The following is a 24,701-nucleotide window of genomic DNA, read 5'->3' on the forward strand; positions in this document are numbered from 1 at the left end:
ATCATTATGATAACGAAATGCTCATAGGATTAGTACTGAAACATATTGATTATCAGTTAATAAAATGTGCCCATTTTCCAAACAGTAAAATTTGAGAGATAGAATTTAAGAAATTGAAATTGAGAGATAGAATTAGTGTCCTATAGTTAGAGCAAACATTATCTCTACATGAGACCATGATTATATTTATTCATTCACAATAGTTTTGTCGAGCAACTCCTATATACCCAGCATTGACTTAGATGTTGGGAGAGACAGAACAGTGAGGCAAAGTAAGGTCTTAGGTGACATTCAGTAGTGGGTAAGAGGAAAGCTCAGGAAAGGGATAACCAGGTGCGAATCCCAGGTCTAAACTCACTAGTTGTGTGAGTAAGGGCAGCACATGTAAAGTCACCAAGGTTCAGTTTCCCTATTTATAAAATAGACATAACTTGTCTTTCTCATAGCATTGTTCTGAAGATTGAATGAGATAACATATAATAGGTTTTAACAAACAACAATAAAAAATAAACAAAAGTAAAAATAAAATAAAGAGAAAGTGATACAGTGACTGCTCTTGTGGAAGTTATGACCTTGTGTGGAAGGTAATCAAATGATTACATAAATTTGTACTTATAAATTAGGACTAGTATTGTAGAATCATAAAAATAAGGAGTCATGAGATTTTATTATAGGATCTGTCATAGTGTGGGACCTTAGGGAAGATTTATCTGATGAGGTAATTTTTAACCTGAGAATTTAATAGTAATAATAGGATGTCATTAATCATAGTGAGTGATGAAGGTGAGGTTGGCAGCTGCAGGGAGGGTAGGGAGAATAGTCTTGCAGAGGTTACAGGAAATACAATGATCCCAGCTGAGAAAAAGCACCATGCATTACAGGAAGGGAAGGAAGTTGAGAGTAGCTGTCCCCTGGAGAAATAAATATAGCCACAATGAATTAGACAGGAGAGGTGAGCAAGGTCAAGTAGCTTAGGGACTGAATTGTCCATATTAATGAATATATGCTAAGTTCGATCATTGATGGGTTTTAATCCAATGCATGATTTGGTCAAATAAAATTCAAATAAAACTCTCTTTACAATGTGAAAAATAGAAGTGTGAAGGCAGAGAGGTTTAGGTGACTATTTCAAAAACCCAACCAATTACTGATGGCACTTGGAATTAGGGATAGCAATGGATTTGGTGATAAATAGTCTGATCTAAGAGATATTTGAGAAGTAATACACATACGGGATGTGGTGCCGAAAACTTTGAACACCCAAATATCTCTGACATTTCCTTGATTTTGAAAACAGCCACATTCCTCTCTCTCCGGGAAAAATAATTGAATGACTTTGTAAGGGAAGTTATCCTGCAGAAATTGTCAGTATCTTCTCAGTCCCTACCATCAACATTCCTCATTGTTTCCAGATCCAAAGAGAATTAGATCCAAGCGTAACCCAGACAAGGAGTAAAAGGACTTCTCTGGAAAAGACACATGTATTCAACCTCTGGAGGGGCAGGAACATGCTAAGTGTCATTAACAGGGTATGAGAAGCACACTAGGAATGGATACTAGGAAGTAAAACAAGGTGGATAAATGGAGAAATAACATCAACAGAGGCCTATATTCACTACAGGCTAGTGCAAGTGGATCCCTTACCAACTGCAAAGGAAAGATTCCAAAAGCTTACAGGGACAGGCATGTTGGTGTAGCTCAATTACATACATTTTACCCAACCCCCAACTAAATCTGATTTTCTCAAATCTTTTTTTCAGCACCCTTTTACACTCTTAAAAATTGTTGAAGACTCTAAACATATTTTCTTTATATAGAGTGTATTACCACATAAGAAATACAAACAATTATTTTTTTTAAATTAATGTTATGATAGATTACAACCTTGTGAGATTTCAGTTGTACATTTTTGTTAGTCATGTTGTGGGTACACCACTACCCCTTTGTGCCCTCCCCCCACCCCCCCTTTTCCCTGGTAACCACCGATCAGATCTCCTTATCAATATACTAACTTCCACCTATGAGTGTAGTCATATAGAGTTCGTCTTTCTCTGACTGGCTTATTTCGCTTAACATAATACCCTCGAGGTCCATCCACGTTGTTGTGAATGGGCCAATTTTGTCTTTTTTAATGGCTGAGTAGTATTCCATTGTGTATATATACCACATCTTCTTTATCCAATCATCAGTTTCTGGGCATGTAGGTTGGTTCCACGTCTTGGCTATTGTAAATAATGCTGCAATGAACATAGGGGTGCAACGGACTCTTGAGATTTCTGATTTCAGGTTCTTAGGATAGATACCCAGTAATGGGATGGCTGGGTCATAGGGTATTTCTATTTTTAACTTTTTGAGAAATCGCCATACTGTTTTCCATAGTGGCTGTACCAGTTTGCATTCCCACCAACAGTGTATGAGGGTTCCTTTTTCTCCACAACCTCTCCAACATTTGTCGCTCTTGGTTTTGGATGTTTTTGCCAATCTAACGGGTGTAAGGTGATATCTTAGTGTAGTTTTGATTTGCATTTCCCTGATGATTAGCGATGATGAACATCTTTTCATGTGTCTCTTGGCCATATTCATATCTTCTTTTGAGAAATGTCTGTTCATGTCCTCTGCCCATTTTTTGATCGGGTTGTTTGTTTTTTTGTTGTTAAGCAGTGTGAGTTCTTTGTATATTATGGAGATTAACCCTTTATCGGATAAGTGGCTTGTAAATATTTTTTCCCAATTAGTGGGCTGATTTTTTGTTTCAATCCTGTTTTCCCTTGCCTTGAAGAAGCTCTTTAGTCTGATGAAGTCCCATTTGTTTATTCTTTCTATTGTTTCCCTCAACTGAGGAGTTATGGTGTCTGAAAAGATTCTTTTGAAACTGATGTCAAAGAGTGTACTGCCTATATTCTATTCCAAAAGACTTATTGTCTCAGGCCTAATCTTTAGGTCTTTGATCCATTTTGAGTTTATTTTGGTGTGTGGTGAAAAAGAGTGGTCAATTTTCAATCTTTTGCATGTGGCTGTCCAGTTTTCCCAGTACCATTTGTTGAAGAGACTTTCTTTTCTCCATTGTAGGCCCTCTGCTCCTTTGTCGAAGATTAGCTGTCCATAGATGTGTGGTTTTATCTCTGGGCTTTCAATTCTGTTCCATTGATCTGTGGACCTGTTTTTGTACCAGTACCATGCTGTTTTGATCACTGTAGCTTTGTAGTATGTTTTGAAATCGGGTATTGTGATTCCACCGGCTTTGTTTTTCTTGCTCAGGAATGCTTTAGCAATTCGCGGTCTTTTGTTGCCCCATATGAATTTTAGGATAGTTTGTTCAATTTCTGTGAAGAATGTTCTTGGGATTCTGATTGGGATAGCATTGAATCTGTAGATTGCTTTAGGTAGTATGGACATTTTAACTATGTTTATTCTTCCAATCCATGTGCATGGAATGTCTTTCCATCTCTGTATGTCATCGTCAATTACTTTCAAGAAAGTCTTGTAGTTTTCATTGTATAGATCCTTCACTTCCTTGGTTAAGTTTATCCCAAGGTATTTTATTCTTTTTCTTGCGATTGTGAATGGGATTGAGTTCTTGAGTTCTTTTTCTCTTAGTTCATTGTTAGTGTATAGAAATGCTACTGATTTATGCACGTTAATCTTATACCCTGCTACTTTGCTGTAGTTGTTGATTATTTCTAATAGTTTTTCTGTGGATTCTTTGGGGTTTTCTATATATAAGATCATGTCGTCTGCAAACAGCGAGAGTTTTACTTCTTTGTTACCTATTTGGATTCCTTTTATTTCTTTTTCCTGCCAAATTGCTCTGGCCAGCACCTCCAGTACTATGTTGAATAGGAGTGGTGAAAGTGGGCACCCTTGTCTTGTTCCTGGCCTCAGAGGGATGGCTTTCAGTTTTTGTCCATTGAGTATGATGTTGGCTGTGGGTCTGTCATATATGGCCTTTATTATGTTGAGGTACTTTCCTTCTATACCCATTTTATTGAGGGTTTTTATCATAAATGAGTGTTGGATCTTGTCGAATGCTTTCTCTGCATCTATTGAGATGATCATGTGGTTTTTTTTTTCATTTTGTTGATGTAGTCTATCACGTTGATTGACTTGTGGATGTTGAACCATCCCCGTGTCCCTGGTATAAATCCCACTTGATCATGGTGTATAATCTTTTTGATGTATTGCTGTAATCGGTTTGCCAAAATTTTGTTGAGGATTTTTGCATCTATGTTCATCAGTGATATCGGCCTGTAGTTCTACTTCTTTGTGTTGTCCTTGTCAGGTTTGGGGATCAGAGTGATGTTGGCTTCATACAATGTGTTAATGAGTACTCCATCTTTCTCAATTTTCTGGAACAGTTTGAAAAGAATAGGTATTAAGTCTTCTTTGAATATTTGGTAGAATTCTCCAGAGAAGCCGTCTGGTCCTGGACTCTTATTTTTGGGGAGGTTTTTGATTACCGTTTCGATTTCCTTACTTGTGATTGGCCTATTCAGATTCTCCATTTCTTCCTGATTCAGTTTGGGGAGATTGTAGGAGTCTAGGAATTTGTCCATTTCTTCCAGGTTGTTCAATTTGTTGGCATATAGTTTTTCATAGTATTCTCTTATGATCCCTTGTATTTCATTGGTATCTGTTGTGATTTCTCCTCTCTCATTCCTAATTTTATTTATTTGTGATTTCTCTCTTCTTTGCTTGGTGAGTCTGGCTAAGGGTTTGTCAATTTTGTTAATTCTTTCGAAGAACCAACTCTTTGTTTCATTGATCCTTTCTATTGTCTTTTTTGTTTCAATATCGTTTATTTCTGCTCTTATTTTTATTATTTCCCTCCTTCTACTGACTCTGGGCTTTGTTTGTTCTTCTTTTTCTAGTTCTGTTAGGTGTCGTTTGAGGTTGCTTATGTGAGCTTTTTCTTGTTTAGTGAGGTGAGTCTGTATTGCGATGAATTTCCCTCTTAGGACTGCTTTTGCTGCATCCCAAATGATTTGGTATGTCGTGTTCTCATTTTCATTTGTCTCCAGATAATATTTGATTTCTTCTTTAATTTCTTCAATGATCCATTGTTTGCTGAGAAGCGTGTTGTTTAGTCTCCACATTTTTGCACCTTTCTCTGCTTTTTTCTTGTAGTTGATTTCTAGTTTCATAGCATTATGATCAGAAAAGCTGCTTGATATTATTTCAACTCTCTTGTATTTATTGATGTTTGCTTTGGTTCCCAAAATATGGTCAATCCTTGAGAATGTTCCATGTGCACTTGAGAAGAATGTGTAACCTGCTGTTTTTGGATGAAGTGTTCTATATATATCTATTAAGTCCATCTGGTCTAATTTTTCATTTAATTCTATTATTTCCTTGTTGATTTTCTGTCTGGATGTTCTGTCCATTGATGTTAATGGTGTGTTGAGGTCCCCTAGTATTATTGTATTGTTGTTGATGTCTTCTTTTAGTTCTATTAAGAGTTGCTTTACAAATTTTGGTGCTCCTGTGTTGGGTGCGTATATATTTATAAGTGTTATGTCTTCTTGGTGGAGAGTCCCTTTTATCATTATATACTGTCCCTCTTTGTCTTTCTTTATCTGTTTTGCTTTGAAATCTACCTTGTCTGATATTAGTATAGCGACACCTGCTTTCTTTTGTTCATTATTAGCTTGGAGTATTGTTCTCCATCCCTTCACTCTGAGTCTGTGTTTTTCTTTGGGGCTGAGGTGTGTTTCCTGGAGGCAGCATATTGTTGGATCTTGTTCTTTGATCCATCCTGCCACTCTGTGTCTTTTGATTGGGGCGTTCAATCCATTTACATTTAGAGTGATTATTGAGATGTGGGGGCCTACCACTACCATTTTGTGTCTTGTTTTCCGGTTTTCTTCAATTTCCTTTGTTTCTCGTCCCATGGTTTAATCTGTTCTGATGAAGAGCTGCTACTCTCTGTTGTTGTCCTTCTACTTATCTCCTCTGCTCTTGGTTTTGTAGCCCCTTTCCTTTTTGGATTTTTCAGGAATGAGGGTTTTCCTGAAGATTTCCTGAAGAGGAGGTTTTGTGGCAATGAACTCCCTTAATTTTTGTTTATTTGGGAAAATTTTTATTTCTCCATCGTATTTGAAGGATATTTTCGCTGGGTAGAGAATTCTCGGCTGTAGATTTTTGTCCTTCAGATTTTTGAATATATCATTCCACTCTCTTCTAGCCTGTAAAGTTTCTGCTGAGAAATCTGCTGATAGCCTGATGGGGGTACCTTTGTAGGTTAGTTTCTTTTGCCTGGCTGTCCTTAGTATTTTCTCCTTGTCGTTGACTTTTGCTAGCTTCACTACTATATGCCGTGGAGTTGGTCTTCTTGAATTGATAAAGTTTGGAGACCTATTGGCTTCTGTCACCTGGAGATCCATCTCTCTCACCAGATTTGGGAAGTTCTCAGCCATTATTTCTTTGAATAGGCTTTCTGCCCCTTTCTCCTTCTCTTCTCCCTCTGGTATACCTATAATCCTTACGTTGCATCTCCTAATTGTGTCTGATAATTCTTGGAGAGTTTCTTCATTTCTTTTTAGTCTTGCTTCTCTCTCCTCCTCTGCCTGCAGCAATTCTATATTGCCATCTTCCAAATTGCTAATTCTTTCCTCCATATTATCGGCCCTACTGTTCAGAGCATCTAGATTTTTCTTAATCTCCTCTATTGTGTTCTTCAGTTCCAATATTTCTGTTTGGTTCTTCTTTATCGTATCAAACTCTTTTGTGACATAGCTCCTGAACTCGTTGAGTTGTCGGTCAGAATTCTCTCTTAACTCATTGAGTATTTTAATGATGGCTATTTTGAAGTCGTCATCATTTAGGTTATATATCTCATTTTCTTTGGGATTGTTTTCTGTGTATTTGTTATTTTCTTTCTGTTCTGGAGATTTAATGTATTTTTTCATATTGCTTGATGTTGTTGATTTGTGCCTCCGCATGGAGATAGAGTTTAGTTGCTCCTTTCACTTGTTTCAGCTGCTGCGGTGGGGGAGCAGCTGTTTACACTGCACCAATGAGGAACCCTGTCCGCAGTTGCTAACTGGGCCTGGGCCCCTCCTCATAGTCACAGTGGTCCTTTGGATTCCCTCCTCTGCCGTGGGGGCCGTCACAGGGGGGCTTCAGGCTGCTGGTGCCTACTGTTGCAGCCCACCTAGACGTGCCCCATCCTTGGGGTCTGCAATGGTGTTATGGGCTTTTCCAGCGGCCAGGGGTGGGATCACTTATATTTGTCGCTCTGTCACTGTCGGCACCCACAAAATCTCACTTGTCCACTATGGGTCGCAGGAGGGCTATTGGCATCTTCTACAGTCTGTGGTTAGTTCACCTAGCTATGCTACTTTTGTCCCGGGGTCTTGCAGCCTTGTGACTGCCGGATGGGTGCTTTCTACTAGTGCTGTGCAGAGGCTTTCCCTGAGGCTGCTGTGATCCTGTAGGGTTTCCCCCTAGGCTATGGAGCTGGGTCGCTGGAACTCCCCCCCGCCCCAGTCCTGTTCCCCAGGAACTCGGGGAGCCCTTTGCCCTGTCTTGGGGGGATGGCCAGAGATCCTGATTTCAGTGGTAGCTGGTCAGCTGCTGCCCTGCCTGATATTCTCCTCTCCAGGACACTCCCGGTATTGTGGATGCTGGGCGTGGCCCCTCCACTAATAGCAGAGAGTTTTGTCTGCTGCCCGGGCAGAACTCTGGAGCTTCCCCTCCAGGCTGCGGAGCCGGCCTCTGGAGCTTCACCCAGCCCCAGTCCTCTCTGAGATCTCCAGCAATCCCCAGCCCCGTGGGGCGGGCAATGGCAGCCTGGGGTCACCTCGCCCTTGGGGATTCCCTCCAGGACCTTCCTGGAGTTGTGAATGCTGGGCGTGATCCCTCTCTTAATGGCAGACAGAGAGTTTTGTCTGCTGCCCGGGCAGAACTCTGGAGCTTCCCCTCCGGGGTGCAGAGCCGGCCTCTGGAGCTTCCCCCAGCCCCAGTCCTCTCTGATATCTCCGGCAATCCCTAGCCCCACGGGGCGGGCAACGGCAGCTGGAGGTCGCCCCACCCTCTGGGATTCTCTCCGGGACTTTCCCGGAGTTGAATGCTGGGCGTGGCCCCTCTGCTAATGGCAGACAGAGAGTTTTGTCTGCTGCCCGGGCAGAACTCCAGAGCTTCCCCTCCGAGGAGTGGAGTCGGTCTCTGGAGCTTCACCCAGCCCCAGTCCACTCGGAGATCTCCAGCAATCCCTAGCCCCACCATGCCAGCAGTGGCAGCCAGGAGACCTCCGTACCCTCAGCGACTCTCTCTAGGACCCTCCGGGCACCGCGAACACCAGGTGGGATCTCCCTGCCAATGGCAGGGAGAGACTCTCCCCACGGGCCCAGGTGTGCAACTCCAAAGTTTCCCTCTGCTTTTAGGAGTAATTGCGGGGGGTTTAGGTAGGGTTCTGGTCACCTGTTTCCACCGTCGCTCCTCTGTTGTGTGCTCGCTCCTGCCCTAGATATGTGTTGATCTTCTGGGGGCGTCCGTTGGAAGAAAGCCACTTGCGGGTACTAGGCTGTTCGGTCGGGGTCGGAGAGTTTTCACCTATTTCCACATCCTCCTGGAGGAAAGTCCGTCCGCCTTCCGCTGTATAGTCGCGTGGGCCTCTCAGACGTCCTGAGATGCTGTCTGGATATCCTTTGTTAAGCGATAAGTGTCCAAATAATTGTAGACTCGAAGGGGGAGAGACAAAGAGGACTACTCACGGTGCCATCTTGGATCAGCCTCCAAACAAAGAAATTTTAACAGATTTTATCAATTCATTTAAAATAAAAAACTAATGATATATCACCATAAGTAATAAATTAAAAAAATACAGGTAACTATTTATATACAAAAATAGTGAGAAGGGTGACATTGTTTTATATATTTGCAAATTTAAAAAATGTGTCTTATACAAGACAGTTGAATTCTCACACGTGTTTCTAAATCCCAAGTATGGAGCTCTAATGTTTCACCATAAGGAAAGGAAGACCCAAAAGAGTGTCAAAACATAGGTGTTTTTATAATTGTTTCAACAAAGTGAAGCAATTGTAGAAAAGAAACTAAAATATATGCGAAGGCTAAAGGAAGATAGAATTTATTTAAAAAAAGAAGAAAAATGTTAAATGATTCCCACTTCCTAATTTTAAAACTTACTACAAGTAGCATTAATTAAGACAATTAAGACACTGACATAAGGAAAGACAAACACATCAATGGAATAGAATGAAAAGCTCAGAAATAAACCTTTACATTTTTGGGTTTAGAAGGTAGGATAATGCCTCCCCCCAAAATGTCTATGTTCTAATCTCTGGACCCTGTGCCTATGCGAAGTTACACGGAAAGTGAAAATTAAGGTTGCTGATCAGCTGAATTTAAAATTAATTATCCTGGTTTATCGCCTGGGCCCAATGTAATCACAAGAGTCCTTAAATTTGAACAAGGAGGCAGAAGAGTTCAACTGGAGATGAGACTATGAACTAATGGCCATAAAGATACAATGCTGCTGGCTTTGAAGTTGGAAAAAAGGAGCCATAAACCAAGGAATGTGGGAAACCTTTAGAAGCAACAAAATAGATCCTCTCTTAGAGCCTCCAGACAGAAACACCACTGGACCAGTATCATGATTTCAGCCCAGTTGGACTAATTTTGGACTACTAATCTGTAGAAACATAAGATAATAGATTGTATGTTGTTTTAAGCCACTGAGAATGAGATAATTTGTTATAGGGGCAACAGAATACTAAAGCAATGGTCAAATGATTTTTGACAAGGATACCAAGACAATTCAGTAGGGAAAGAACAGCTTTTTTGACAAATGGTGTTGAGACAAATGGATATTCATATGGAAAAGAATAGATTTATATCCCTACTTCATACCATATACAAAAAGTGACTCAAAATGGATCAAAGACCTAATTGTAAGAGCTAAAATTGTAAAAATCTTACAAGAAAACAGCAAATATTTGCGACCTTGGGTTAGGCAATTGTTTCTTGAATAAGACACAAAGAGCAAGCAGGAAAAGAAAAATTAAATAAATTGGACCTGATCAACTTTAAAAGCTTTTGCACAACAAAGGAGGCCATCAAGAAAGTAAAAAGATAACCCAGACAGTAGACAAAAATATTCTCAAGTAATTTATCCCATAGGGACTTGTATCCAGAATATCTAAGAATCATCCCAATTCAACAATAGGGACAGAATACCTAATTAAAAGATTTTCCAAAGATTTATATACATTTCTCCATAGAAGATAAACAAATGGCCAATAAGTACATGAAAAGATGCTGAAAATCATTATCAGCAGGAAAATGTAAATAAAAATGATAATCTTATACATCTTCACATCCACAAGGATTGTTAAAATTAAAAATACAGATAATAATGGTAAGTTTGGCAGTTCCTGAAGGTGTTAAATATAGAATCAACAAATGTGAATATGAGATAAAAACACAGAAAATATCAAAGGCAATTATGCTGAAGTATCCCATATGGAGCAGCTTTTCAAGTTGTGTGTTCACCTGTAGCACTTAAAATTCCCTTCACTGGAGCACTTAAAATTCTATGAATGAATGTCTCCCTCCAGCATCTAAAAAAGAAATACTAAGAAGTGAAAATACCACACATCAGTAGTTTGGAAAGCACAGTACCACAACCACTAGACTCAAAAAGTGTGTCAAATTTTTTCATCCTCTTGATTTCTCCACTGCATAAGTGAATATGCGATGACCTAGCATAACTACCACATTGAATTTCAAATTCTAGATAAGGGTTATGTATGTCATTGGTTGGAATCCTGTTTAGGATAGTGTGTGTGTATGTTTAGGATAGCGTGTGTGTGTGTGTGTGTGTGTGTGTGTGTGTTTGGCACATGTGTTTGGCATAAGTGATCTTTTGAGATCCAGGAGAGGCTCTGTATCCCCCTTCTAATGCAGCTGAGGTCATAGAGAGGTCAAACCACTTCCCCGTCCCTGATCCCAGTTGCTTACCCTTGATCAGGAAGGACACTCCTGGAAGTGACACACTTTTCCCTCTCGTCTGATTTTTTGTGTGCTCTGTTTGACCCAATCTATGTATCTCCTGACAGCCCTTTGGGACTCCTTCCTCACAATAGCCCAGTAATATGTATCTCAGTCTCCAGATACTCAATTACAGTCCATCTGGAGTACAAGGATGATGTATTAATTAGGATATGATGAAATGAAGGATATTTTATCAAAACTTCACTATCTTAATGGATCTAAGTCACAATATGATTATTAAATGTGTCTGATGATAGAAACTCTCCAAATTATACTAATTATATTTTTCTAGACTGTATCATGTTGACTACAATTTATTTTTTTGTCATAGTCTTTTTTCTCTCTTTTAGGCTATTCTTTGTCTCATTCATCAGGAAACTTTTGTCAATCCCTTTTAAGAGTTGAATTGTAACCCCCCCAATTCATATGTTGAAGTCCTAATGCCCAGTGACTCTGAATATGACTGTATTTGGAGACAGGGCCTTTATAGAAGTGACTAAGTGAAAATGAAGTGGTTAGGGTAAGCCCTAATCTTTTCGGACTGGTATCTCTATAAAAAGCAGAAATGGAAATTTGGACACAGAAAGAGACACTGGGGATGGGTGTGAACAGAGAAAACACCATTTGAGGACACAGCAAGAAGGTGGTCATCTGCAGACCAAGGAAGGAGGCCTGAGAAGAAATCAACTTTGATGGCACCTTGATCTTGGCCTTTTAGCTTCCAGAACTCTGAGAAAATAAATTTCTTTTGTTTACATTGTCCAGTCTGTAGTATTTTGATATGGCAGCCCTAGCAAACTAATATACTTGCACACACATTAGGGTTTCTTTCATGTTGGTACACTCTCATGTTTCCCATGTAAAAATACCACTAAAATGAGGAAATGTGATGCACCAAAATGAAATATTCTCTAATTTCTCATTAATTCATATGTAACATTGAACAAGCAAAAAATTACAAATACTCATAGAATCTTAATTGTTATTAGTTATTGTTTCTCCTAGTGGAGATTTTAACTCTGAATCTTCTCTTGGATGTAAATCTTTTTAAAATTTATCTCTCTACTACCCATTTATATCTACATACAAATTTCTGTCTATTTCATATAGTCACTGTACATTTGCCCTTACTTCTTTTTTCATCTTTGTTGTTGAGGTAAGTTGAGTTTATAACTTAATTCTCCAATTGTTGGAGAAAAACTCTTTTGTCGGAAGCTCATGGTGATTCTACATAAAGATATTTGTTCTTTCCTGTATTTATTGCCGAGGAAATCATTGTATCATGGCAATCAAAATACTGAAATCAGAAAAGAAAATATTTATTTCTAAGGGCACTTTATAGTCGATGTTTCACTTATGACCCCCTAACTCACTCTTTCTCCCAACTTATGGGTAAGTACATTTGGAGTCAGAAGTTCTGGGTTTGCATTCCTATTTTCTCATCTATGAACTATATGATTTGCAGCAAGTCATTTAATCCATCTAATCCTGACAATCTTTCCATAACCCATTTCATTATTCCAATTAACAGATTAAAATATATTACTCACAGGCAATTTATAAACTGTCAAGTGAAATTTTTTAAAAAATCCACTCTCTTTCTACTCTCTTAGAATCCCAGTAATTTTATAAACTTTGTTTCAAGCTAGCAGGCATGGAAGGTTTTCCAAAAGGCTCTGTCTCATTTATTTTAAAAACTCATTTGAATACATTAGTACTAACTTAAATAGACAAACACATGCTAATGATTTCACATTATTCATGGATTTTTAAAATCTAATTCTCTTTAGTCTTTATTTTATTTATTTATTTATTTTGGGGGGAGGATCAGCTCTGAGATATCATCTGCCACCAATCCTCTTCTTTTTTGCTGAGGAAGACTGGCCCTGAGCTAACATCTGTGCCCATCTTCCTCTATATGTGGGATGCCTGCCACAGCATGGCTTGACATGTGGTGAGTAGGTCCACACCTAGGATGTAAACCAGTGAACCCCAGGCCACTGAAACAGAACATGCAAACTTAACTGCTGTGCCACTAGGCCGGCCCCCATTAATTTTTTGTTTTCTTATTTTATGTATTTCTGCGAGTACAGGCCAATATCAATGACAAGCTCTAAAATAAAATTCAGCCATCATTTACCAAGTATTTTCATTTAAGAAAACCTTGTTTTATCTAACATTTTCTTCAGGACATTCTTAGCACTTTTATTTGTTAAGCTATAGATCAAAGGATTCAACATTGAAAACACCACAGTACAGAACACCAACACCATTTTAATCCCTTTCCACTACAAATCTAGTACTGGGTCGACAGTAGATAAAGAGAATTGAATCAAAGAGCAAGGAGACAGCAGTCAAGTGAGAATAACAATTGGAGAAGGCCTTGATGTGTCCTTGGGTTGAGCAGATATTCAAGATGGCAGAAATGATGAAGAACTGGCAGGCAAAAATAACCATGGTGGCAGTGATGACATTGGAGGCAAGCATCAAGCAGATCACAGCCTGATATCTATTCTTCACATCCCAGGCTAACTTTACAAAAGGGGATGATCACAGGAGAAATCATTAATATTGTTGCCTAGAAGCTCAGGGTAAATGTCTCGCTGGTGGTGATAGTTGAGTTAATGAAGCCACTTGATATATGAAGTTGCAAAAAGACTGGCACATAACCTTGGTGACAAGGTGTGGGGATAAAGCAAGGGGTTAGAGAGATGGCCACATAATAACTTTCACTATAGGTCAGTCCAGCTGAGAAGAAGAACCGAGTAGGCAACCAGCAAAGGAGATCTTTTTGTCATCAGATATGCAGGTCATCCAGATTTTGGGATATGGACAGAAGAACATCAGAGGTCCAGGAACAACAGGATTCCAGTGAAGAAATGTATGAGTGTGTGGAGCTAAGAATCAGCAGAGATCAGAAAAATCAGGGTGATGTTCCATGAGAGACTGATGACATGAATGATGAGGAAGATGAGAAAGAGCACTCTCTCTAACTTCAAGTCTGCTGTGAACCCCAAAAGTATAAATTCTTTCACTTGGTGAAATTTTGTTCACCTATTGATTTTGGGTTTTTAAGCTCCCTTTCTGTGAAAAGAATAATAATTATGCTATGATTTCAGAAATAATTATTTCAGCTCGACCATGTTTTGCCGTTTTCAATCATGAAAAACCCAGTTGATGCATTTGCATTGTAAACTCTGAGACATGGTTATTCTGGTGTGGGTATCATCCTTGTTGGATACCTGGAAAACAATTCCATATTGCCTTGAAAGATCAGGAATTACACACAAACAGTGCCTATCACCTTATATTTTTAAACTTTTTTTCTACTTTTTGGAGGGAGTGATTTATGTATCTTTTCTTCTGTTTGCAATTAGGGTGAATGTGACCATTTGGAAGAGATAAAAAAGGAAGTTTGAAAGGATGTGCTGATTTCTCCTCAGCCATTTGAGTCTTTTTGTCTTTTTCCAGAGTATGAAGCACACATAGTAGCCTAACCATATTTTGGAATACCTGTGGAAATTCATTTTACTGTAATTTCTCAGAAGGCAATAATTATATTTTATTCATTTTTAATCCACAAAACCAAGAACAGAGTTTTGCATAAAGAAGAAAATGTATAACTTGAATAAAAGAATAGATTTACTTACATAATAAGAATTTGAGACCTTAGCAAACTGTATGACCCTCAAAGAAAGTTAAAATTTTAATCAATTGATGATTGTGTTCATAATACAGTTGAATTTCCTATAGAATCAAATCAAAAGAAAAACAAAACAAACAAACAAAAGAAAACCAAGTTAGCAAAACTAAATTGCTTTGGGGAATGCAGTAGGTTAAATAACAGTCTCTATAGATATCCATGTTCTAATTCCTGAAATCTGTGAATGTTATCTTATATGAGAAAAGAGCCAATAAGTTAAGAATCTTGAGAGGGGTAGACTATCAGGATTAGCCCTAAATGCAATAACAAATATCTTTCTATGAGGAAGGCAGAGGGAGATTAGAATATATAGACACAAGAGGACAAGGCAATGGAAACTCAGAAGCAGACATTGGAGTGATGTAACTGCATGGAATGCCAGCACCCTCAAGAAGTCAGAGGAGGAAGGGAAGGGACTCTCCACCGCAGCTTCTGGGTGAAGGTGGCCCGCCAGCACCTTGATTTTTGCTTAGTGACACTGGATTTGGACTTATGACATGCAGAGCTTTGAGAGAATAAACTTCTTTTGTTTAAAGCCATCAAGTTTCTGGTAATTTGTTAATATAGGAAAGCATAGAACTCAACCACTAACAGTCTTTCTTTTAAGAGAAGCAGGAGACTGAACTGTTGCCAACAATAGAGGAAGCATCCTCTCTGTCAATGATACAACCCAGGGGGCCCCTAGTAGACCACAAAAAAAAAGAGGGTTAAATGATGTTTGTCAAAGTTCTGAATTGAGAGGGAGTATAACATTTCTGTTATCAAATCCAAGGTCTTAAAAATTTCTTATGCTAAAGAAAAAAATTAATTATGTTCCTATGCTAGGTGATGGACTTAAAATTTTGTTGGAAAAAAGAATCTCTCTTGGAACTGTATCAATTTGATGTCAAGAACCCATAATTTTTAACTATAAAGTAAATATTAACACTATAGTTATTGTGAAATTCTTCATAACAAGCAAAAGAGGATTGAGATAGGTGACCTTTAAATTCCCTTAGAATTTCAAGGCTCTCAGAAGCTAAGATAATTTTTAACAAAGAATATTCCTGGCAAAACTTAAGACAAAGAAACAAGAGACCTGAGTCTGAACTTAGCTGGCTGCTGCCAATTTTAAATAAAATTATAACCTCCAAAATTGTTTTCTCACTATCTTTTTAGTTTAGTGAGACTTTATGAGATCACAGGTGTGATTAAGCACTTTAAAAACTAGAATTTATAATTAAGTAATAAATTTTCTATGATTTTGTGATGAATTCACCTCTGTCACCTGCTCTTCTGATATATTTGTTTTACCTCTCCAGAATTTCCAATTGTAGTTATGCTACTGCCCCCCTAGATTTTCTTGTGTTCTCATGAAGAAACTTCTCCTTCTTTAATATGCTGGGAAATTGCTGAGCTTTTTTGAAAAATTACAATTGGGAATAAAATTTGCAAAAGATATTTCATCTTTAATCTTTTTTTATACAATTACTAAAATATAACCTAAGTGTGCATGTCTACATATATGAATGTGTATATCAATGCTTTTACAAATAATAAATGGTTGAAGGTAGTTTAGTGTAGGACATGAGACACAGGTAAATAGCATAAATTAAGAAAATGTGAAAAGAAAGAGCATGCTCTGGACATAAATAGAGGCAAGGATAAAACTGTTGTACGTCAACCAGTCCAATCCACTGCTCTGTGCAGACCACAGGTTTGGTGAAAACATTCTAGCAGCCCGTAATTACAATTAGTAGCATCCAAAAGACAAGCAAACCAACTAAAAGGTTGGGTAACATATTACCATTCTCAATGACACTAACTTAAAATAATTTATCCTAAGAGTCATTTTAAAGAGTTTGAGTAAAATACTGTGCATAATATATTGAATAGTGTTCTTATATATTTAGTTCAAAAAAAGAGTTTTATTCAGTTGCATTTAATAGTCATTAATTAGCAGATGAAAGTTGAATGCATACATTATTAGATTTTAGGGATATTCAGAAAACTTCTTCCCACAACATCTTTCCTCCTCATCTATCTCCCTTCACAAGGAGAACTTTGTAAAAGGTAGATGCCTCTGAATGTGGTCACCCAAAAGGATCTGATGTCTCAGTCCTCCAGAGGTTTAATGCACCTACCATTCCTGTCATCCAGTTTGGGATTTTAACAGATATTTCTTTATTTATATATTGATTATAAATGTATGAGATGATCCCAATTATTTGCAACCTTCTCTTAAGGAGCCTAAGATAGAAAATCAACATTTCAAAGTCATGAAAATATTGACTCATTTTAAGGTTTTATACTTAACCTACTCTAAGGACTAATAAGTTTCCTGCAAGATAACAGAAGGGACAACATTGGGCCACACACAGCTACAGAGGGGTTATGAGAATGAAAAAATCCATCAAGTACACATCAAATTGTCTATTTCACTGAAAGAGAAAATAAAGATGGAATAAATGACATTTGGGGACATTTCAGCTTTCTTCACCAAATATAATTGTAGGAAAGAAAATCTTATTCTATTACAGGAGGTAGAATTACCTTATGTTTGATTATATTAAGAACTGTTTTATCTTTATCCATGTTGTAATTTACTGACCTTTTTCTTCTGGTTACTTAAGGCTATATATGTTATTTCATGAACATAAATAGTCACTTCATATGAATTTCAACTGAAGTCCAGAATTACTCTCAATACCTTAGAATAAAAGGTGCCTTCTATTAACTCTACAGGAATCTTATTTCCAGTGGTAAAAATACTGGAGAACATATAAGCCTGAGCATCCCTTTAGGATATGCAGCTAAAAGCAGACAGGATCTTCATATGCTATTGTGGTGCCAAGTGACCAATTACAATACTCAGTTATCTTTTGGTAATGTAGTAGGGAGAAATCATTCGTCATGTATAAAAATGGTCCTATTAATCTGTAGAGCACCTTTCCTTTGTAAATTCCATTCTTGCATGAGACAAAAGAGAATTTGGCAGAAAGAAATAACCAAGAGGACAGGCAGAACACAGTACATGGTGAAGAACTGCTTGCAGTCAATAATAATGATAATGAAAATACCTTAGGGTTTTAGTCCTGAAAAATGTTTACTATCACTTAATACACTGTGCCCATTTTACAAACAATGAAATTGAGAGACAGAATTTGAGAAATTGAAATTGAGAGACAGTACCAATTCATATGGTTAAAGCAAATTTTACATCAGATCATAATTATATTTATTCATTCAAAACATGTTTGTTGAACAACTCCTATATACTTAACATTCAGTTAAATGTTGGGGGAGATAGAACTGTGACACAAGGTAAGGTCTTAGGTGACCTTGAGTAGTGGTTATGGGGCAGTCTGACGAAAGGGATAACAGGTTGTGAAACTCAGTTTTCCTATCTATAAAATAGAGGCAAGTTTTCTTTCTCATAAAGTTATTGTAAAGACTGAATGAGATAACATATAATAAGGTTTTAATAAATATCAAGAAAAAATTAAAAAATAATCAAAAGTAAAAATATAAATAAAATAAAAAGAGAGACATACAATGCCTGTGCTTGTGCAAGTTATACACCTCATGGGGGAAGTAATCAAATAATTATATAAATTTATACTTGTAGATTAGGACTAGTGTCGTGGAGTCATAATAATGTGTCACGGGATTTTATTGCAGGACTTGACATAGTGTGGGATCATATGGAAGCATTATCTGGGGAGGTAATATTTGACATGAGAACTGAAGGACAACATGTCACTGGTCATAGTGGGTGATAAAGAAGGGGGTGGTAGTTGCAGAGAAGGTAGGGAGAGAAGTCTTGCAGAGGTTACAGGAAATGCAAAGATCCCATTTGAGAACAAACATTGTTGATTCCAGGAGTGGAAGGAAGTTCAGAGTGGCTGGATCCTGGAGGGATAAATAGAGACACACTGAATTAGGCAGGAGAGGTGGGCAAGTTCAAACAGCATAGGGACTGGCTGGTCCAGGTTAACGGTTTGTAGTATTTTCTAAGTGCAATGGGAGCCATTGATGGTTTTAGTCAGATGCATGCTGTGATCAAATAAAATCAAAATAACATTCTCTTTGCAATGGGAAATATAGAAGTGTGAAGGCAGAAAGTAGTTCAGATGAGTATTTCAGAAACCCAGGCAATTGCTTATAGCACTTGGATTTGGTGATAGCAATAGAACTGTTGATAAATAGTCATGTGTAAGTGATATTTGGGAAGTAACATACATATTTTGCATATACATATACATATACATCTATTAATGACTTTGTAAGAGCTGTTATCTTGCAGGAAACATCAGTATCTTCATAGTCCCTACCCTCAACACTCCTCTTTGCTTCCAGGTCCAGGAGAGTTACATCTAAGCATAACCCAGACGGGGAGTAAGAGGACTGCTCTGGGAGGACACATGTATACATCTGAGGAGTGGCAGGACTGCGCTAATTGTCATTAGGAGGACCTGGATAGCAGACCAGGAATGCATACTAGGGAGTGAGAAAAGGTAGATAAACCATGAAATAACACCAACAGAGGCCTACAGTCATTATAGTTTAGTGTAAGTCCATCTGTTAAAAACTGCAAAGGAAGGAATCCAAAAGCTTAGAGAGACAGGCATGTTGGTGTAGATCAATTATGTGCATTCTGCTCAACCATCAACTAAACCTGAGTTTCTCAAATCTTTAATCTCAGTCCTCTCTGAAGAATTCAAAGAGATTTCGTTTATGTGGATTGTATTCATCAGATAGAAGTAAAAGCAGAGAAATTTTAAATAGTTTTATTAATTCAGTTAAAATAATAAAACTAGTAATATAGTAACATAAGTAATAGATTAATAAATGCAGATAATTCTATTTCCATACCAAGAATATGTAGTGAGCAGAGTGGCATTGTTTTATATATTTGCATTTTTTAAAAATGTGTCTTATACAAGACAGTTGAATTCTCACATGTGTTTCTGAATTCAATCCATTGAGATATGTTGTTTTGGTTGAAGTACATGAAGAAAATTCAGCCTTGAACAGATATGCAGTTAAAAAGGAGAAGAATATTCAAATAGTCTTTTCAGATAATCATGATACCCTTCTTTCTCTTGCCATTTAAAAATTGGGTAACGAGTTGATGAAACATGAGAGAATGTTGCAAAATCTATCTGTATAGACACTCAGGTTAACACAAAGTCCACTTCTAAAACAGTGTAGTCACAGCTGAATATTACTCAAATAATATGACTCTCTGAAGTAAGCTTGGTGCAGTGGAAAGATAATGAATTTTATAATCAGATTTCCTTAAATTTCAATCCTGACTGCAATTGCTTTCTGAGTTTATTTTGGGCAAGTTAATTAATTGCTCTGGATTGATTTTCTTGTCTATAATGGGAACTGCACCACATACTCCATTGAACTATTTGACAGTTAAATAAACTTCCCAGGAAGGTGTTTTGCAAAGAATAGTTTCTCAAAATATAGTAATTGTTATTATTACTTTTTAAGTCATTCTATTCTTTTGCATTGAGCAAGATTTTCCTAAATAAAGTTAGCACACCTTTTCATTAATTGCCTTTTCAGAGACTTTCAAATCTCTGAACCCCTGAGATTCTTAAGGAATCAAATATATTGAGGAGCCTGATCAGGTATAAGTTATCTGGATCCATGGTATGGTCTTTGTTGGTTGGGACTGTGAGAGTTGCAGGTAAGTGTTCTGGTCCTGGGTGAAGTGAGTAGAATGTTTCTGCACTCATAATGAGAGTTTGCTGTAAGTATAAGGGACAAAGGACTCTGCCAGAAGATGATTTGTGGTAGCATTTATCTAACCCCGCGTGTATGAGATACTCACCTGGGACAGCATCTGAATCTCTCAGCATTCTCCATTTGGTTTTTCCTGTGGTGTTATAACAAAAACAGAGGAACCCATGGAGCCTATAAGCAACTGTTAACCTAATATCAAATATGAAAGGTGGTGGCTGAGTGTTAAATACTAGATCTCTGGATTAAGACAACACCACTTACTAACACTATAACTACCAGCTACTTATTAAAACTCAGTTTGATCATCTGCAAAATTATTGATATTAATCCTTAAACACACCTATGATGGATGCTGTGGGAATAAATATAATAATGCATGAGAAACTCTAAGCATGGTGCTTGACTCAGAGTAAAGTATTCAAAATTGTTAGCTACTATTTTTATAAATCATCAAATCCTGGGATAATTATGAGAATCAGAGAAAAATAGAATCAGGGGATACTAAGTTTAAGGTGGAATCCAGGAGTTTTCAACTTTTTCCTATAGGAAACCTCTTTTGTCTCATGTATTTATGTTTTCAGAGATTTTACTCAGCTACAAAATTGTTCTGTTTGTATTAAGTGATTCATTTAAAATAGGCAGCCCACAAAATCTTACAATAAACATACAAATTAATATGAGATACACATTGAACTGATGTATGTTTTCCACCAAAAGTAGATGGGGAAGAGTAGATTTTAGTGAAAATGAAAAGAAAATAATTTAAATTAATGGGATGTGTGTAATAGTAGATAATGAGCAGTGCTATGGAGAATGATAAAGTAGGAAACAGTTGTAATAAATGTCAGGAAAGTAGATTACAATATGGTGATCAGGGAATACCTGGAATGGGGTAATATTACTGTGAATTAAGACTTGAACAATGGGAGACAGTTCACCATAAAGACATCTGAGGATGACATTCCACTCCTAGGGAGGAGCAGATGTAAAGGCTCTGAGCATGCCCTGTTTAATCTAAGAACTAAAAGAAGGGTGGCATGGCTGGAGCTGAGTGAACAGTGGAAGGGAGAACTGTAAAAGTCAGATGTAGAAAGGTCTTGCAACCTTGTACATCTTCGTAAGTATTTTGGCTTTTATTCTAAATAAGTTGAGAAGTCATTGGAGTGTTTGAAGAAGAGAAGTAACATGATCTAACAGGTATTTTAATAAGATCACTCTAACTGCCTTGTTGAGGAACTCACATAGGGTAAGCATGGAAGCGGGGAGGAAGAAGGGAGACCATTAGGAAGTTCTGCAATAATGGAAATATGAGATAAGAGTGGCTTAATCTAGGGTGAAACCACTGACACTGGGACAAATTGGTCAGATTCTCAATCTGTTTTGAAAGTAGAACAAGATGTTGTTGACTGGTCAGCTACAATGTAAAATACAAAGACGAGTCAAAAAAATTCAGTGGTTTTCCTTAAAGTGAGATAGTGTCATTTACTGCAGTGGAGAGGTCTGAGAGAAAAACAGCCGTAGGAAGGATTATTAGGAACTTAGTTTTTCTGGAAATGTCCAGTGGACATCCTGTGGGAGATATTAAGTATGCATTTGTACTCATGAGCCTGAAGTTCAAGAAAGAGAAATGGGCAAGAGATTTTAAAAAATAATAATAAATTCACATATGGAGAGCATATAAAATCATTAGACTGGATGAATCAACAGGGAATATTGTGGATGGAAAAGAAAAGAGATTCAAGGGTTGATTCTGGGGCACTTCAAAATTCAAAGCTAGGAACAATAATTCTACTGAGACTATACAGCCATGGAAGTAGAAGGAAATTCAGGCAAGTTTGAGGAACTGGAAACCAAAGGAAGAGAGTGTATCTAGCAAGAAGGACTGATGAACTATGTCAAATGCTTCAGATAAGTTAAGTTAGATGAGGACTGAAATGTGATCATTGGATTCCGTTATGTGTGGTCACTGGACCTAGATGAAGACATGTTTAGTGGAGTAGAGGTAGCAAAAGTCTAGGAGGAACAATCTTCCTTTGTTCAATATTTTGCTGATAAATGTCAATTTATTACGTTATTTATTAATACTAATATTGATAGTCTAATATGAACTGTGTTTTCCTAGGTTCCAAGAGGATGGGCATACAAATAATAATATTCACTATGATATTTGCATATTTAGCTACAAAACCACTTAGGTTAATGGGAAATTAGTCTGACTGGAATTGCCCATGAAGTGTAATATAGATGTACTGTTGCTACATTCCCATCTATCCATTTCAATAGATCATTTATAGTTCCATGTGCAGGGAAGCCTGAAGAAAGTGAGTAGATTTCTGTGTCATCAGATCCATTACTGAGTCTCATTCATGATATTCTAAGTTACATATTTTTTCCTACTCATTATCATTAAGGAAAAAAATCCTTAATAATGAAAAAATATGAAAGAAATAAAAATGTAATATAATGTGTAAATTTCTAGTAATACATTACTTATGCAGTATAGATGAATTAATTAAATTTAAAATTGTCTCTTTAAATTATTGATATATAGGTTTTATGGTTAGAATATGTATAAAATATTTAGTTCTGAGTTCTTTATAATGTGATGATTGTATATCATCCTTCTGTATACATTTTTCCAAAACTTTCTACATATCCTCCTTTTTTCTTATAATCTCCTTTCTCTTATGCCTATAAATATTATTATGAAACATGAATTTATAATGGCTATACGATCTCAATATATGGAAGTACTGAAAAACATATTTGATTCTTTAAAAAATACATTAAAAATATGTGAAGTTTAGTATTTCAGATACAAATAATACAGATACAACAATTTAAGCTAAGAATTCACACATTTAAGAAAAAAGCACATTAATATTTTAGGGAAGACCAAAGTACAAGAAAAAAGAATTTATATGTCCATCCTTCCTTTAGTTGAACAATCATTCTTAAGCGAAAAAATAAATAACCAATTTCAGAAATTTGGAATTGAATATTGTTAAAGTCATTAACCAAGGAGGCCCTTAAGCTGAGGTGACTCAGCCTATACCTTATAGCTTATACCTATACCTTGGTAACAGTTGTAAGCCAACCAAAACCTTACTCGCAGTGAATGAACAGATGAACATGAAACTTAAAAACAAAAAAAACAATCACAAAGAACCAGCTGAGTTTTCATGAATAAGGCAGCCACATAATCTAATCGCAATCGAATAATTTCCTTACTTTGCTTCCAGTTCTTCTTGATAAATACTCTCCGAGCTCCTGTCTGTGGAGAACTCCCAAATGTTTTTGGGTTGGTGCTGTTTGATTCAGATCAATGTATGCTCAAATAAACTTAAAAATGTTAATGTACCTAAGTTAGTCTATTAATATGTAATTGTAAATTCTGAGTAGTTTGTTGCAAAATGAAAACTCTTTCTAAAATAAGCACTTATATTGCTAGATCTTAGACTTTTGGGTTTAACAATGATGCAATATTATTTATTTAGTATATTTTCCTTTTTTTCTTTTTTAAAATTTATTCATTTATTTATTTTAGGATGTACATCATAATATATTTCAAATTCTGTGTAGATTACATCATGTTCACCACCTGAAAACTAATTATAGTCCATCCATTCACATGTGAGCCTAATCACACTTTGCCCTCCCCCATCCCCCCCCCATCCCCTATGGTAACCACCAATCCAATCTCCAATGCCATGTGTTTATTTGTCATTGTGTTTATATTCTACTTATGAGTGAGATCATATGGTATTTGACTTTCTCCCTAGGACTTATTTCACTCAGCATAATACCTTCAAGGTCCATCCATGTTGTCACAAATGGCCGGATTTCATCATTTCTTATGGCTGAGTAGTAGGCCATGGTGTATGAATACCACATCTTCTTTATCCATTAGTCCCTTGATGGGCACCTAGGTTGCTTCCAAGTCTTGGCTATGGTGTATAATGCTGCAATGAACATAGGGGTGCAAGTATCTTTGTGTTTTCAAGTTCTTTGGATAAATACCCAGCAGTGGGATAGCTGGATCATATGGTAGACCTATCCTTAATTTTCTGAGGAAACTCCATACTGCTTTCCATAGTGGCTGCACCAGTTTGCTCTCCCACCAGCAGTGAACAAGGATTCCCTTCTCTCCACATCCTGACCAACATTTGTTGTTTCCTGTCTTGTAAATTATAGCCATTCTGACCAGAGTGAGGTGATACCTCATTGTAGTTTTGATTTGCATTTCCCT

General features: G+C 37.1%; 1 pseudogene; it reads right to left on the minus strand.

Moving 5' to 3' along the window:
• Positions 1-13,163: 13,163 nt before the first annotated feature.
• Positions 13,164-24,328, minus strand: LOC139040588 (olfactory receptor 9G19-like; annotated as a pseudogene).
• Between the last annotated feature and the right edge of the window lie 373 nt (positions 24,329-24,701).

The sequence above is a fragment of the Equus asinus genome, chromosome 17, assembly GCF_041296235.1.
Source record: "Equus asinus isolate D_3611 breed Donkey chromosome 17, EquAss-T2T_v2, whole genome shotgun sequence".
Classification (NCBI taxonomy): domain Eukaryota; kingdom Metazoa; phylum Chordata; class Mammalia; order Perissodactyla; family Equidae; genus Equus; species Equus asinus.